Genomic DNA, 14,680 nt, shown 5'->3' on the forward strand with positions numbered 1-14,680 from the left:
AGAAGTAAAGAGAAAGGAAAAGGATCCGATTAATGGTCCGTTATCGAAGAACCCTTTAAATGGGAGCTTTCTCATCTAATGCCTTCAAGGTACATGTGCTAAAACCTAAAGAAAAGTAAATGAAGTGAACCTAATACCGAAAGTGAAGTTTTCGATTTTGTTGAGAAGGTGTAAATTTATATAATTCACACTGTGCTACACAAATATAAAGAATATACTATTTTAGAATATCTAAAAAATTTTATCATTAGATAATTCGTGCTGAATTTTTTCAAATGTATAATGTGATGTTTTAAATTAAAATTAGTAAAAGTAATTTATTTTGAAATATGTAATGTTTAACGGACTTTTTTTAGTACCTTATAGCATTAAAGTGAAAGGAACTTTTTCATTCTTCATTGAAAGCTAATTGAATTTATTAATTATATTATTATTTATAACATCATGTTAGTATGATACGTTAATACAGTAATATTTATTGCATATGACTCTCGGTGGTAAAGTGGTAGTGTTTCGAGCTCTCGTGCCGCAGGTCGAGGGTTCGATCTACGGGCCTAGCAAGGTTGACCCAGCCTTTCATTCCTTAAGTTGGTCGATAAAATGACAACCAAGCGTGTTTTGGAATAAATACTGGATTTTCCGCGTATGGCTGACCACCCAACCGGAAAACCTGTTTTTGCACCTCAGAGCCCAAGGTCAAGAAAACTGAGGCCTTGGCTCTCTAGCTACTGTCGCGCCTCTGAGTTTTGTTTTAATATATCATATTATCAATAACATATTATATATGATATATTAATATGATATTTTATATGATATATTAATAAAATATTATATATGATATGTTAATACAATATTATTTATTACTAGTATATCAATAGTGATAGAATTCAAATATTTATAAATATTGACTGAAAATTAAATATTATCGAAATTCATTGAATTTATTAATTGAAAAAAAAAGCAAAAAAATGTTTAATTAGTAAAGTGTAAAGCGACCCTTATTTTAAGTAGATTCTAATATTCCGTAAGGCATGGTTTGGAATAAATTTTGGAAGTAATTCTAGTTTACTTTATCCCAAATATTTTATTCACCTTTTTCTGATCGCTACTAGTCAAAAATTATTGGCCATATCTGTAAACTTCTATATCCTAGGAATCCATTTATTTTCGATTATGGTGAAGTCTGGTGATTTAGGTGACTATTCTAAAAGGTCAACACTGCGACTGAAAAGTAGGGGGAAAGATCCACGGAAAAAAGATGCAACTTTAAATTGGAAATGTTACGTTTACTTATTTTAAGCAGCAAAAAAAAAAACGCGTCTTCGTGCGGCAGAGAAATAAAGTTATTTTTTTGGCAAAAAAAGAAAATGCAGTAATAAATTATCTTCTAATATGGAAATGAAAGATCAATCTGTCATTTAAATTGTTGGAAATTCTATTTGATTACTAATTCAAGACAAATCCATTATCCTTTTGACTTCTTTTTTTTTCCTTGCATAACTAAAATTAATGATATGCTCAAGCAGTAGATTAAAGCCCAGCATTTATTTTTTCATTACAACTTTTTTTGAATATATCATATAATATATATATATATATATATATATATATATATATATATATATATATATATATATATATATATATATATATATATATATATATATATATATATATATATATATATATATATATATATATATATATATATATGTATATGTGTGTGTGTGTGTGTATATATAATTTAGTTTTATAATTAAATTATTTCAATTAAAATTATTTGCAATTAATTTTTCATATAATTTTTATTATTTATTTATGAGAACAAATTTTTCCCTTAAATAACGTTAAAAATATAATAATTAACTTTTTTCATATATTTTGAGCCTACACAGAGTGAAATGAAAGCTTAAGAGTTTAAAAATGTGCAGATATTGAAAGTTACATAAATTTTGCAAAAATTTGATCCACTCTTGAAACTTTCATGGCTATCATAAAAAAAACTTCTATAAAAAAATAAAATAAATCTACACAAAAAAAAACAGGTGTTCTGTAAAATTTCTTATTCTCCAGAAAATATCCTGGAATATTTTAAAATTAAATAACTCGATTATGTAAAATGATATTAACATGGTCTGCTGGGATACACTATTTAAGCGTCAAAACTTATAATTATAAAATATAACGTGAAGTTTAAAATGATTTATGAGCTGGCAAAACTAGAATATTAGTAGACTTTTTTATTATTTTATTGTAATACATTGCTTATACGAAAATCTTGCACAATAAAATGCTATTCAAAATATTAAAGTTTATATCGGAAGAAGATTAGTGAAAGAAGATTAAAATTTCTTTTATCTATATTTTGCGAAAATAAATTAAATATTAACTTAATCTCAATGTTAGATGGCGTGGGAAGATAGTAAATAAAACTTAAAACTGAATGCGAAGAATTAATGTAAGCTGATCTGCAATTTCACTTAATAATCTAGTTAAAATTTTTTTTACTTATTGCTAAGTTTAAATTGGTCTTAAAACTATGATAGCTTATTTTCGGAATTCGGATTAAAACCCAAACTAATCTTTGAGAATTAAATTATTTTTCTGCTTAGAAAAAAAAGAAGCAATTAACTTTAAGCATGAATCGACAATATTTGTGAAGTATCTTTGTAATTTAAGAAGTAAAGAAGTTCATTTTAATACTGATCTAAGTTTAGAAGTAAAGGGATATCTTTGTAGTAAGAAAATTTGCAGTGCCAAAAAATTATTTTTTTTCGAACTCTTCTGTATTTCATTCAGTTGTGTATCAGTCATATCACTTCCTAGTTTATCAATATCAATAAAATTTTCTTAAAATTACAGTATTGTATGGCAATGAGACTTCCGGTAACAAAAACATAATTCTGGTCATTAAAACTGAATCATACGGTATTTAAACTTTTCATTTAGTAATTTTTCCATTCATACGACATCGATTTACCGGATATTCTGCTTTTTAAAATTATAGTTCTTATAACCACACATTTAGTAAAAAATACGAAATTGAAAAGTAAATTTAAACGACTGTTTTTTTGCCATGTTCTAAAATATCACGGAAGAATTACAGAATTTTGTTACATTTATCAGATTTCATCACACATTCTCAAACCATATTATGTTGCTAATTTCACCCAAGTGTTTCGGTAAAAATTGCCGAGCCTTTTGATGTTCTTATAAAGAAAAAACAGTAAATTGTACTATATTCTGGCTGTTTCAACTATACTTCTTTTTCTCAATGCAGATATAAACATTCTTGCTTTCATTTACTTTTATAAACAATAAATACATAGAATTCAAAGATGTGTACAAAATCACGTTTCTTGCTGTTTTTAAATTTAAAAATCATCGTCTTGAAAGATTCATATATTTATTATATTGTTATATCGTAAAGGTGAAATTGAAGGTTATAACTATTTATTTGAATTTGCGGATTCTTTCTTAAAAGAAATGAAAAGAAAAGAAAAGTATTTGGTAAATTATTCTCTTAGGGAAGGGAGATATTTAATACAATGAATAAGTTTCTTTATTAACTACTCAATACGTAGTCAAAACAAGTTAGAATGGTTGGGGAAAGCTAATTACATGCTATTAGTAGAGCGATCAAAGTTACCGTTACAGCTCTTAAGCAGAACAAGTACAAAATGCTATTAAGTTATTACAAGTGAACATTATTTAGCAATTATAAGTGGCATCACTAATTGTGTAGTAAAAATAATTTCTATTTTAACTTTTCGAATGGTTTTTTATCTATGAGAGCTGTTATATAATGCGATTGTAGCCGTGACAAATTTAGACATTTAATAAAGACTGAGAAATTAAATTCTTTAAAATCCTTTTATATTAAATACCTTTAATGCTCACTAAATTCGTCGATTATATAATTTATTATCTTTTCAGAGGCATTAATCATATTGCACACAAAACGTTGGGAGATAAATTTATTTCTCGTGCTTTTATGGTAATCAGGTTTAAAAGTACTTTAATAGTTTTACTTAAAAATAAATAGCGTAATGCTTTGATACCAGACTCCCCTTCACTGTTATCTCGTTGTTGTTGCTTCTAATGACACTTGGATAAGCAAAGCTCGACAGCCAGTGGTCTTTGTAAACTAAAACAGGAAGATGCAACTTTTACACCTTCCGAAGTACTTCTTATCTCAGAGCCCTGTTTATAGATGGCGACATCACTCATTTGTGAGGCGACCTCCTCAATATAGACACAATAGATCTGAAAGGGAAGGGAATTTTCTCTGAATCCCTGTATTAACAGTACTGCTCAGTGACTGTTCTCAGGACTTTATGGATTCTACGGATTTTTCGAGCTCGAATACCTGATGTTTTCGGTAAGTGTTTCCGGAGTAGGTGTCCGGATTATCTACCCACTAAGTTACCACAACTGCACTGTTATTTTACTTTTCACTAAACTGCTTCAAACGTTACATATCTTCACTATTCTTTTCAAACTTTTCGTCATTAATATGCTGACCGCGCATTATTGCATATGTTGACCGTCATTAATATGTTGAGTGCCTACTGGCCTACAGCGGGCGTGGCACTGCTGCCCTGTGGCTTTGGATCCGGAACTTTAACCGTATCGGTCGCCTCTGGTCTCTGCCTGCTGATGTGATTTGTGTTGCTATTTGTCATGCGTGGTTTGGAATCATGTGCCGCTTGGTCTACCGTACTGATTTAGAGAAGCTCATATGCTACACTGGGTAACTGGTAATACCTGAATGTCCTCAGAGGGGGGCGTGTTATGGTTAAGCGATACATATGCTGACCGACCATCCATATTTTCTTAATTAGTTCAACTGGCAGCCACATTAAATATTTTAATACAGTTAATGGTTAGGTCAGTATTAGAGCTATTGTTTTAAAGCAAAAGTTGAAACTGGTTTAGTCTTGATAACATGCATACAAATAACAATTCAGTTTAATATAGTATATAGTATTCAATTTCAAGATTGTATAGAGTCGAATGTAGTATAAATATAGTAATATATAGTTCAATAATTCAGTTATGTCATAATATTTTCGTTTATCAAACAGCCGTCTGTATGGAAATGGAATTTTATAACATCAAATGGTAATGTATTTTTCTATTATTATAAAACGCGTTTAATGTTATCACCGAAAGAAATTATGCAAAATAGTACAACCCCAGAATTGATCATGATCAGATTTATCATGCCTTAATTTTCGCATTATGTATGAACAAAATCTTGCAAATAAAGTTCTTAAAAGATTAAGACGGCTGATTTATTACTCGACAAATTTATAGAACACATTAAAAAAAAACTATTTTAGGATAAATTTATGATCTTCACTACAAAAAAATGAAAAGCTACTTTTTATTAATTTGTGCTGTATTAGGTAACTTATTCTTTCATGCTTATTGTGTATGACTTACATGATTTGCTTGTTAAAAACGAATAAAAACACAAATCATTTAATGCTTTAACATTTGTCACCGAGAGAGCTGCTTAGGTATGGAAATATTGAATGTTTAAATAAAAGAAAATCGTTTTTTTTTAGTTATTTGATGTTAGTAACATTGTTTGTGGGTTGGATATTGAAGAAATCTATTACCTGCTAAGTAACCTGTAAATAACCTGCAAAGCATGAAGGACAATCTTTGTAAGACTTCAAATGCAATAATAAATAGCAGAACTTAAAAGAATTAGAATTATATTTTATAAATATACAAATGCTAACCCGAAAAGATTTAATTGGGTTTTTTTTTAATATTTAAATTTCACATTAGCAGAACTGGTGTATTTGCAACGGTATTTGTATGGCGAGTTGGGATATTGATAACTGTAAATATTTATGTGTATTTACAAAGGGCATGGAAATCTTCCAAAACGTTTTCAAGTTAGATTGAATACTTCACTGGGTAAATATTCGTAACTAACAAGAGTAATCAGAATTAGAAATTTTAAGGAATATTTCCCAACATGAGTTTAGTTAATGCAAGCAGACAAAGTCAGCAGTCATTCAAAATAGTTTTATGTTAAGTGAAGTATAATTTAGTTATGCAAGATAAGTTGAGCCTTAATCTAATAAGATATAGAAGAGTTCTATTTGTCTGTGTGCTTGTGTGTCTTTCCTTATAACTTTACAGCCATTTGTGCAAGCATCCTAATATCAAGAATGCTTTTGCTTATTTTATTTATTCAGGTTTTTGATTCGCTTTTCTATATATCTGAATAGTATTAAATCAATTTTCATAAATTTTTTTAAAAATTTATGTTGCGTAATAATTGAAACATTTATTCGGAAAATGGCGTAATTGTTGCAATTCTCAGCTATCTGTTGGCTCTGATCAAAACCATCTTTGTCCAACTTTGGGCTGATGGTAAAGACACGGTTCCTAGTTGTACATCACAGTCAGGCATCATCACTGGCTTGATGTGATGTTTGTAAGTGGATAGTTTGTAAGCGGATTGATAACTTTAGCCGTCCGTGTGGGAACTGAGAGTGTGTGTTATTGGTCCTTGTTAAACTGTGCTACAGTACATTTTTTCACTTCGCGATTAGGTCTTTGGGCTATGAAAGAGAGTCGCATTATCAATTCATTGTAACTAGACACCAGTTCTATAACTAGATCGAGATCCATTAAGCATTAGCACACCCCATTAAGCAGTAGATTTCCTAAATGATTCATAAAGAAATTTTATTTATGATTCAATTCCTCAAAAGGGATCTTATTTTGGAACATTTTTGTTTTATTCTTGTCACAGCCAAATGAAAGAAATTTAATCCTCTCTTCTATAAGGGAGTTTTTGTTGTTTGTTCACCTATTATGATCAGAAGTTTTCCTAAACCATTCACAAAGACATCTTATTTGCTATCAAAATTTTAAAAAACTATATATTATTAGTTTAGAACATTTTTTTACTCTTGTCTCTATTATAACATCATTGGATGAAAAGTTTAATCTTTTTTTTTTATATTGCGAAGTTTTCAGATTTTTTTTCTGCATATTATTCAACAAAGTTTCACACCTACTTCTCCATGTATGACATTTCAGACATTATCGCATCAAACGGAGCAGAAGTTTTCCTAAACCAATTACATATTTTTTTTAATATTTACAATCTAAATCATCAAAAGTTGTGTTACCTTGGAACAATTTTTTACACTCCACTCTATTACAATAGCCTTGGGGAAATATTTTTTTTAATTGCATAGTTTTTAAACTATTTTCCACATTTTTCTACATTACTTCGATTTGATTTCGCTCTTTTTCATGTATAACACTTCATACATTATCGCATCAAATTGAGCTGAAACCTTCCTAAACCATTCATAAAGAAATTTTATGTACGATACAAATCTTCAACTGTAATTTTAGCGTGGAACATTTTTTTAACTCTTGACTCTATTACAACAGCCATCGGAATAATGTTTAATCCTTTTTTTATATTGAGTTATTTTTTTATATTTTTCCATATTATTCAACATTATTTTTTTTGCATCTATACTTTTTCATATATAACACTTCAGACATTATCGCATCAAATTGAGCAGTAACTTTCTTCAACGATTCATAAAAAAATTTTATTTGCGATCCAATTCCTCAAAAGTGATGTTAGTTTAGAACATTTTTTTAACTCTTGTCTCTATTATAAGAGCCTTGGGAAAGAAGTTTAATCCTTTCTTATCAACTTCTTTTTTTGTTAACCAAGAGAAGACGGCAGATAGGATTACGTTTCTCGGTAATTGAATTTCATTTCTTTTTTATTTTTGTTTATTTCGGGAGCATGTTGTTACTGTATAAGCTAAAGGACATGTTTCAATTTTACTTTAATTGGATCGACAGCTTGGTATTTAACTTGACTCTATCGAACAAAGCATGGCCGTCAAAAGGGATAAAGTATGTTACTTCTACAAACTGCATCATTTTTTTCTAAATGTTTTAATGTATTGTAAGCTTTGATAAAAAGAAATTGATTTTATTTAAAGTCTGTCATGGAATGATTGTTATTAAAATTCGTAATGTCTTTACAGTATTTTTGTTACAAAAAATGACAAAAAAGGATAAATGATGGATAAGACAATTAGTTTTTTTTCTGCCAGATAAAATTTAATGTCAAACATATAAAAAGTTTGTTCATGTGTATACTTGTAGCCTGTCAACATAATAATTATTGTCAGCTTTAAAATATGTCGATACAAAATTGCAATGTTTTTAAGGAAGAACTTTAAGAAGATAGTTTTGAGTCAGGTTTTTTATGGCATTCTGTTAAATTGGATTAATGTTTCTTTCGATTTGTAATATTGGATTGATACTAGTCATACATTTATTTTTACAATATAAAATCATATTATATTAAAAATATTCAAGTAGAGTTAGATTTTTTAATGAATTAGTGAATATGAGTCGAAATTTTAGCTCATTAAATAGGGTTGTTAGTAATATCGAGGTTCAAAATTAAAAAAAAAGAAATCTGCGCTTACTTTATGGAACAGATATAATACAAAGATAGATATCATATCACAATAAAACAAAAGTATCCGTAAATAGATACAGTGTAGTTTTTAAGCAGCAGTTGAAAATACGGCGAGTAACTACATACAACAATCAATTTGAACTTTTGAAGTTTGTACTGAGCTATGGTCTTAAATTCCTTGATTTTTCATACAATTAATTCGCCGATATAGATAAGTAAATACTGAGTCATCAACTCCCTGCGTTTTACTATTAGACTATTAAGAACAATAATTATTATTTTTTTAATACTTTTAAGGTGTATAATACGTATGTTTTAACCTTACAGGCCATACTTAAATACCCATGCAGTTTTGCACAATTTGACAGGTGGACAGATTGAAACGCTTTCTAACGATTGATATCGCATAAAGTGCTTTCCAAAAATAATTATAAGTTTCTATTTAAGATGAATGGACCCTCTTGCTTATCAATCTTTTGAAATAAATAAATTCAAAATACATTTAGATGTATTAACTACAATATTCTCGTCATATCTTGTGCTCCAATAAAGTCTTTGTTCACAGCAAAGTGTTGATTTAAATTAAGCAGCAATAGATGAAAATTTGTTTTAAAAAATTTTGTATTTAGAGTTCTTAAGAAAATATATTTTATTTTCAGAGCAACATTTTACTTACTCTTAAACGCAAATTTTAATTATCAGCTTCTAGCTTAAAAATGCATGGGATAGACCGGTTGAAAAAAATAGTATTTAAGTAATGTACTTCTAGAGTTATAAATGAAAAAACAACTTTTTTTTCAATTTTATAAATATGAAATATTTTCGTAAAAAGTCAAAACCACTTTTAAACAAAAATTTCACAAAATTTCTTGCTTTGAAATTAGCATACATTGCATACACAAACAATTATTTTTACCTTAAGAAACGTATTATTCTTCTGACTTATATTCTCAAACATTACATGCTAAACAGTTTAGCTTATCTGTTCTCCTATGTTAAACTATATATATTATTAGCTGAAAGCAATATTTTTGGTTTACTCGTTAGTTTGTTTAATATTTATCCAAATATATTAAAAATGTAAATGACTCAGTTAATTTTGAAATGTCTAAGGAAATTTAGTCAATAGGAAATAAACTTAATTGTACTTAAAAGAAAAAAAATATTTATGTATTTTTTTTTTCAAAATCTGAAAAGAAAATTAGCTACTTTCATGAAAAAAATAAGTAAAATGCGTAACTTCTTAAAATTTCAAAAGGTAGTTGAAACAATTTTTTCTAACATAAAATAAGTAGCAAAATTCTGTTTTAGCTAAACAAAGAATAAATTTATACATTTATAATCAATAAATAATCAATAATAATCAATAATTTAGTAACCAATAGACATGTAATAATCAATAATATTTAATAATCAATAAATATTCAAACAATGTACAGAAATAATCATAACAAGTTAGTAAGAAATAATCAATGACATGAAATTTATATTTATCTTATTTTCAAAATTTAAAAAGTGATATCCATAAAAGCTTTAGCTGGTTTCTAGAAAAATATGCTTGTACCAATTCCTACGTAATAAATTTTCTAACAACAGCTTAAAAATTTCTAACTAATAAAATAAGTCACTGAACTTTATTTTAACTTAAACAAATAATAAATAAGTCTGAAAGGAATTATTAATCGAAACTTTACTATGAAACATTAGAGAATTAAGAATAAACAGAGAATAAATGTTCTCTTCCTTTGCTTTTACCAACCATTTCTCTAAGCTTCCTATGCATTCTTGGAACGTGCAAAGATGCTTCAGAACTTGATGTGACCCATGGGCCACAAGTTTAAAATCACTGCCATAAGGGAGTAGAGAATATGGATTTCATGTGCTGATGTCCTACAAAAACTTGGATATTAATAATAAATAATTCCCACATCGTGTTCATGCCAAAATTTGCAGAAACACCTTAGCTGTAAATAGATAAGTTTTAACAGTTCTAAATAACTATTAGATATTCACAACAAATCAAATTCGCTTATTTCTTGCTAAAAAGGATTAATTCATATGACGAAGAAGCCATTGAAGAATAAGTTCAAGCTTTTCAACTATGCGATAAATAAATTACTTACACTATATTACATACTTTAAACTGTCACATAATTTTTGAGCACTGCGCATTTTAAGAAAGCATTTGCTAGCAACCCAAATGCCATTAATGTTGTTAATGGTTCCACAAATAAGCAAAAATGTTTGGCCTGAAACTAATCAACCAAATTATTCGATTTAGCGCCAACTTGAAACAACCATCCAAATCTTCCTGTCTAACTATTAAAATATGTTTTTAATATTTTATTTTTTGCTTATATAATTTGCAATCCAGATAGGGTCTTCGTTTGACTTAATAACAAAAACCCAGGTAGTTTAGAAGAGCACTATATTTTGTAGAAACGATTCCATGAATATTGAAGGAATATGAATTCCCCTTGTTAAATAAAGAAACATATTTTTAGCAGAAATTTTTTTTAACTCATCATGTAATAGCATGTGATTACTTGAAAGAAAAAACAGTTCTAGTAAAATTACTCTAGTGCATAAATGACAGTTCTGGAAAAAAATATCTGGTCAATAAAACCAAAATAATACCGTTTTTAAATCATTTATTTGGTAATTTTTCCGTTCACATAGTAATGATTTGCATGAAATTCAGTTTTTCAAAATTATGGTTCTTATTACGATATCTTTAGTAAAAAATACAAAACTGAATGCTAAATTTAAGGGAATAAAAGGTTATGTCATGCTGTAAGACACCATTACAAAATTTAAAAATTTACCAAATTTTATCACAGATTATAAAACTATATTTTATTGTTTATTTTGCCTAAATCATTACAAAAGCTCTTCGGAAAAAATTACCGTGTCTTTTAGTGTTCTTCTAGAGCCAGAAAAGCTGTAAATTATATCATATTCCGGTAGTTTTGACCATATTTTTTTCTCAGTGTTCTTATTTCTTGGTTGAACATCCAAATAGCAAACCTTTAACGATGATTATTAATTCGTATTATGGCATGCATATTTGACAGAAGAAGTTTCTTGTTCAATGACAGAGACAGTTAAATACCAAATAACTTATAAATTTGAATAATATTCCAGTTTATATGCTGTCTATGTCAATTACAACTGTGTTATTGTCACATCTCAAAGGACATGCTAATTTCAAAGCAATTATTTATCGGTTTGTCTGTAACTATACGTACATTGAAATGTTCGAGGAAAGTCACATTTCTCTGAAAATCGCATCAATCATGTTGAGAATAAGTTATTGCGGATAAGATATTGCCGCATTTTCTCTTATAGCTTTGTCATAAGAATCGTTTATCACGTATATTGCTCAACGAAGTAACGGTTGAAGGACAGTGATTTATGCTCACCGAATGTCGAATGCTGAAACTGTTCAGGGAAAATGATTTATTCGAAATGCATAATTGCACAATTTATTACAAACGATATCTGAGCCCAATAAATAAAACAGTTCTTAGAGGAAATTATTATGTTAATCGAACTGAAATATTTGATGACGTACAGTCTGTTCGCCGGTTGTCTTAAAAAATCAAACATTTTTATCTTCTTGGGATTAGAGTTTTTACTTATGATGTAGCTTCGATTATGGTTGTTTGAAATGTAATAAAAAATAGTTAGTGCTTAATTAAAATCTTATGTAAGGCTTCTTTTATATTATACAAAATATATGCTTAAATTTTAATTGTCCTACATCCGATCATGAGTAGTTTTTCGATTCATACAGCTCTTCGTCATTCATAAAAGTTTTCAATTGCCCAACTCTTTAAAACTAATTATCACTCTAAAAAATAATAATTTTGTAAGCAAGTTTTCTTCAAGGATAGGATTGATTTTGATTAAATTTATCACTGAAACTACGATATGTTTGAAGAGGATTAAAGAAGCTGTGCTATGTTTGTTGACATTTTTCTCATAGGAGAGACGTGAGTGTTTACGTTGGACTCATGGTTAGGTGAAAAATCATAACTAAAAATTTTGGAGAACGTATAGGGCTAATTAGCCGCTTATCTTAATACTCTGGCCAGAGGAAAAAAAGTTACTTCGGTAAGTACAGTTAAAGTTTACAATGTGACCTTTCACACTTGTGAAAGAGACTACTAAAAAATGTAAAAAATAGTTAGTTTCGAATATTTTTTTCAATGAGGTAGTTAAAATGCTTCACTGTAAGAGAAAATATTAAATGTGCTTGACAACAGGAAAGAATTATTCTTTTAAATTACCAAAACAGGTACAAACATTTCAGTATATGGGAGGGGGAAAAGGAAAACCCTGGTGAAATTACCATATTGTACGGAAATTCTGGTAAACAAAAACAACCGTAACTCTGGTTAATAAAACCGAAATATATGTTGCTTGAAACATTAGTTTGGTAATTTTTTTGTTTTTATGTTAACGGTATACTGGAAATTTTGGTTTTAAAAATTATATTTTTTGTTTCTGCATATTTATTAAAAATTACAAGACTGATAAATAACTTAACCAAATAAATGGTTTTTATGCCATGATAAGGGTTTGATAAAATTACCAAATTTTATCACTTAAATAAAACCATATTTTATTGTAAATTTTCCCTCAATCATTATCAAGGCCTTTCGATAAAAATTACTTAGCCTTTTGGTGTTCCTTTAGAGCCAAAAACATGTTAAATTGTACCGTATTCTGGTCATTTTTACCATACATTTTCCCAATATGAAAATAAAAATATTTTACTATATATTTATTTTCAAATAACTTCATTGAACTTCACAAGTATACATTTTAAACTTGAACCCGATAGAAGAAACTAATTGGAACACTAACTACATGAAGAGAAATTGTGATAAAACTTACCTTCCTTAATACAACTTGTGAATTTCAGTATGATAAATTGCATTATTGTCATTGTCAATTGTAAGATTTCTTTTTACCAAAGGGTTATCATATACATCATATGAATAGATCAATGTTACGAATCCAGGGTTAAGGATTATACATGGGTCAAAAAGAAGAATAAATAGTGTTTAATTTTACAAGTCTTAAAAATTGAATATTTTAATTATCCAGTTTTAGCAGACAGTGCTTTCATACTTTTTAATTAAACTGCATTTTATACATAGAACAGAAAAGAGATGCTCATTTACTGCTGTCAAAGGGTGCTTAGTACCCTTATACGTTTAGGATTGTACTTCGTTAAAAATTCAGATTCTCCTCTTCTTCTGAATACAATATTTAGAACGATTTGAATTGGAAAGACTCAAATAAAAGTGTACATATATTATGGTAGTCTTTTGTATACATATGTAGTTTTATATTCATAAAAAATGGTTCTGTATCGAAGGCCATGTGATTTAATTTTTTTTTCTGTCTTAAACTGAAAAAAGAATCATATATATGCTTTAAAATATTCTTGAATATAAATTGAACAAGGTAAGCTATTTTATGTTTGACCTTTCAAGTTTTATTCTCTTATGCTCGCCAAGCATTCGTTTTCATCGATCAGTATTTGGTTTTAAATCATTACCGAAAAGTCTTGAAAAATATTTGAACATGGTTTATTGCATTAAAATTCACAATCGTAGGCAAGATTTCGGATAGTTTGTCACACGCATAACGAAGTAAGCCACTATTGTTTAGTTTGTTATATTATTATTCAAAATATTTTGTATTATTTAATATTACAAACCGTGCAAAAAGTTCAAGGGAAAAAAACTTTCCTTAATTTATTTTGGTTTCATTTTCACCTCGTAAAGTCTACCCATGTGTGTAGGTTTTTATTTTTATTATATTAAAATAATATTCATTCTTTTTATAAGTTAAGAAATAAAAGAAATATACTCTAATAAGCATTAACTTTCTCGTCATTTTAAGGAACATATAACATTGGCGAAGAATAAACTTTGAACTTGTCATTAACTTGTAAAGAAGTGATTGATTGTTCTCCGCGCTAAAATAATCGCTCAAATTGAAATGTTCGGTTGATTTTTGAAATCCTTTGCTTCTGATTTTTAACCCTTGAATACATCATATTGCTAATTAAGGCAAGAAAAGGATCACAAGTTTAACTTTTTTTCATGATTTTTAAAAATAAGTTTAAGAGGTATGAAATTCTAGAAAGAAACGCCGCACTGACTTTGA

At 28.1% G+C, this 14,680-nt stretch overlaps 1 protein-coding gene across 2 annotated transcripts in view; it reads left to right on the plus strand.

Moving 5' to 3' along the window:
* Nucleotides 1–14,680, plus strand: part of LOC107450954 (prolactin-releasing peptide receptor-like) — a 101,890-nt gene that overhangs the window by 56,293 nt on the left and 30,917 nt on the right. Inside the window, exon 1 of one of the 2 annotated variants that reach the window (XM_071177565.2) lies at nt 9,765–12,610. The exons of the other annotated variant lie outside the window; for it this stretch is intronic. The gene's annotated coding sequence lies outside the window, so the exon portion shown is untranslated. Of the gene's footprint in view, nt 1–9,764; nt 12,611–14,680 lie in introns of those variants that run through there. 2 annotated transcript variants of the gene reach the window in all.

Source organism: Parasteatoda tepidariorum, chromosome 2, assembly GCF_982258835.1.
Source record: "Parasteatoda tepidariorum strain Cologne lab strain chromosome 2, Ptep-v5.0, whole genome shotgun sequence".
NCBI classification, from domain to species: Eukaryota; Metazoa; Arthropoda; class Arachnida; order Araneae; family Theridiidae; genus Parasteatoda; species Parasteatoda tepidariorum.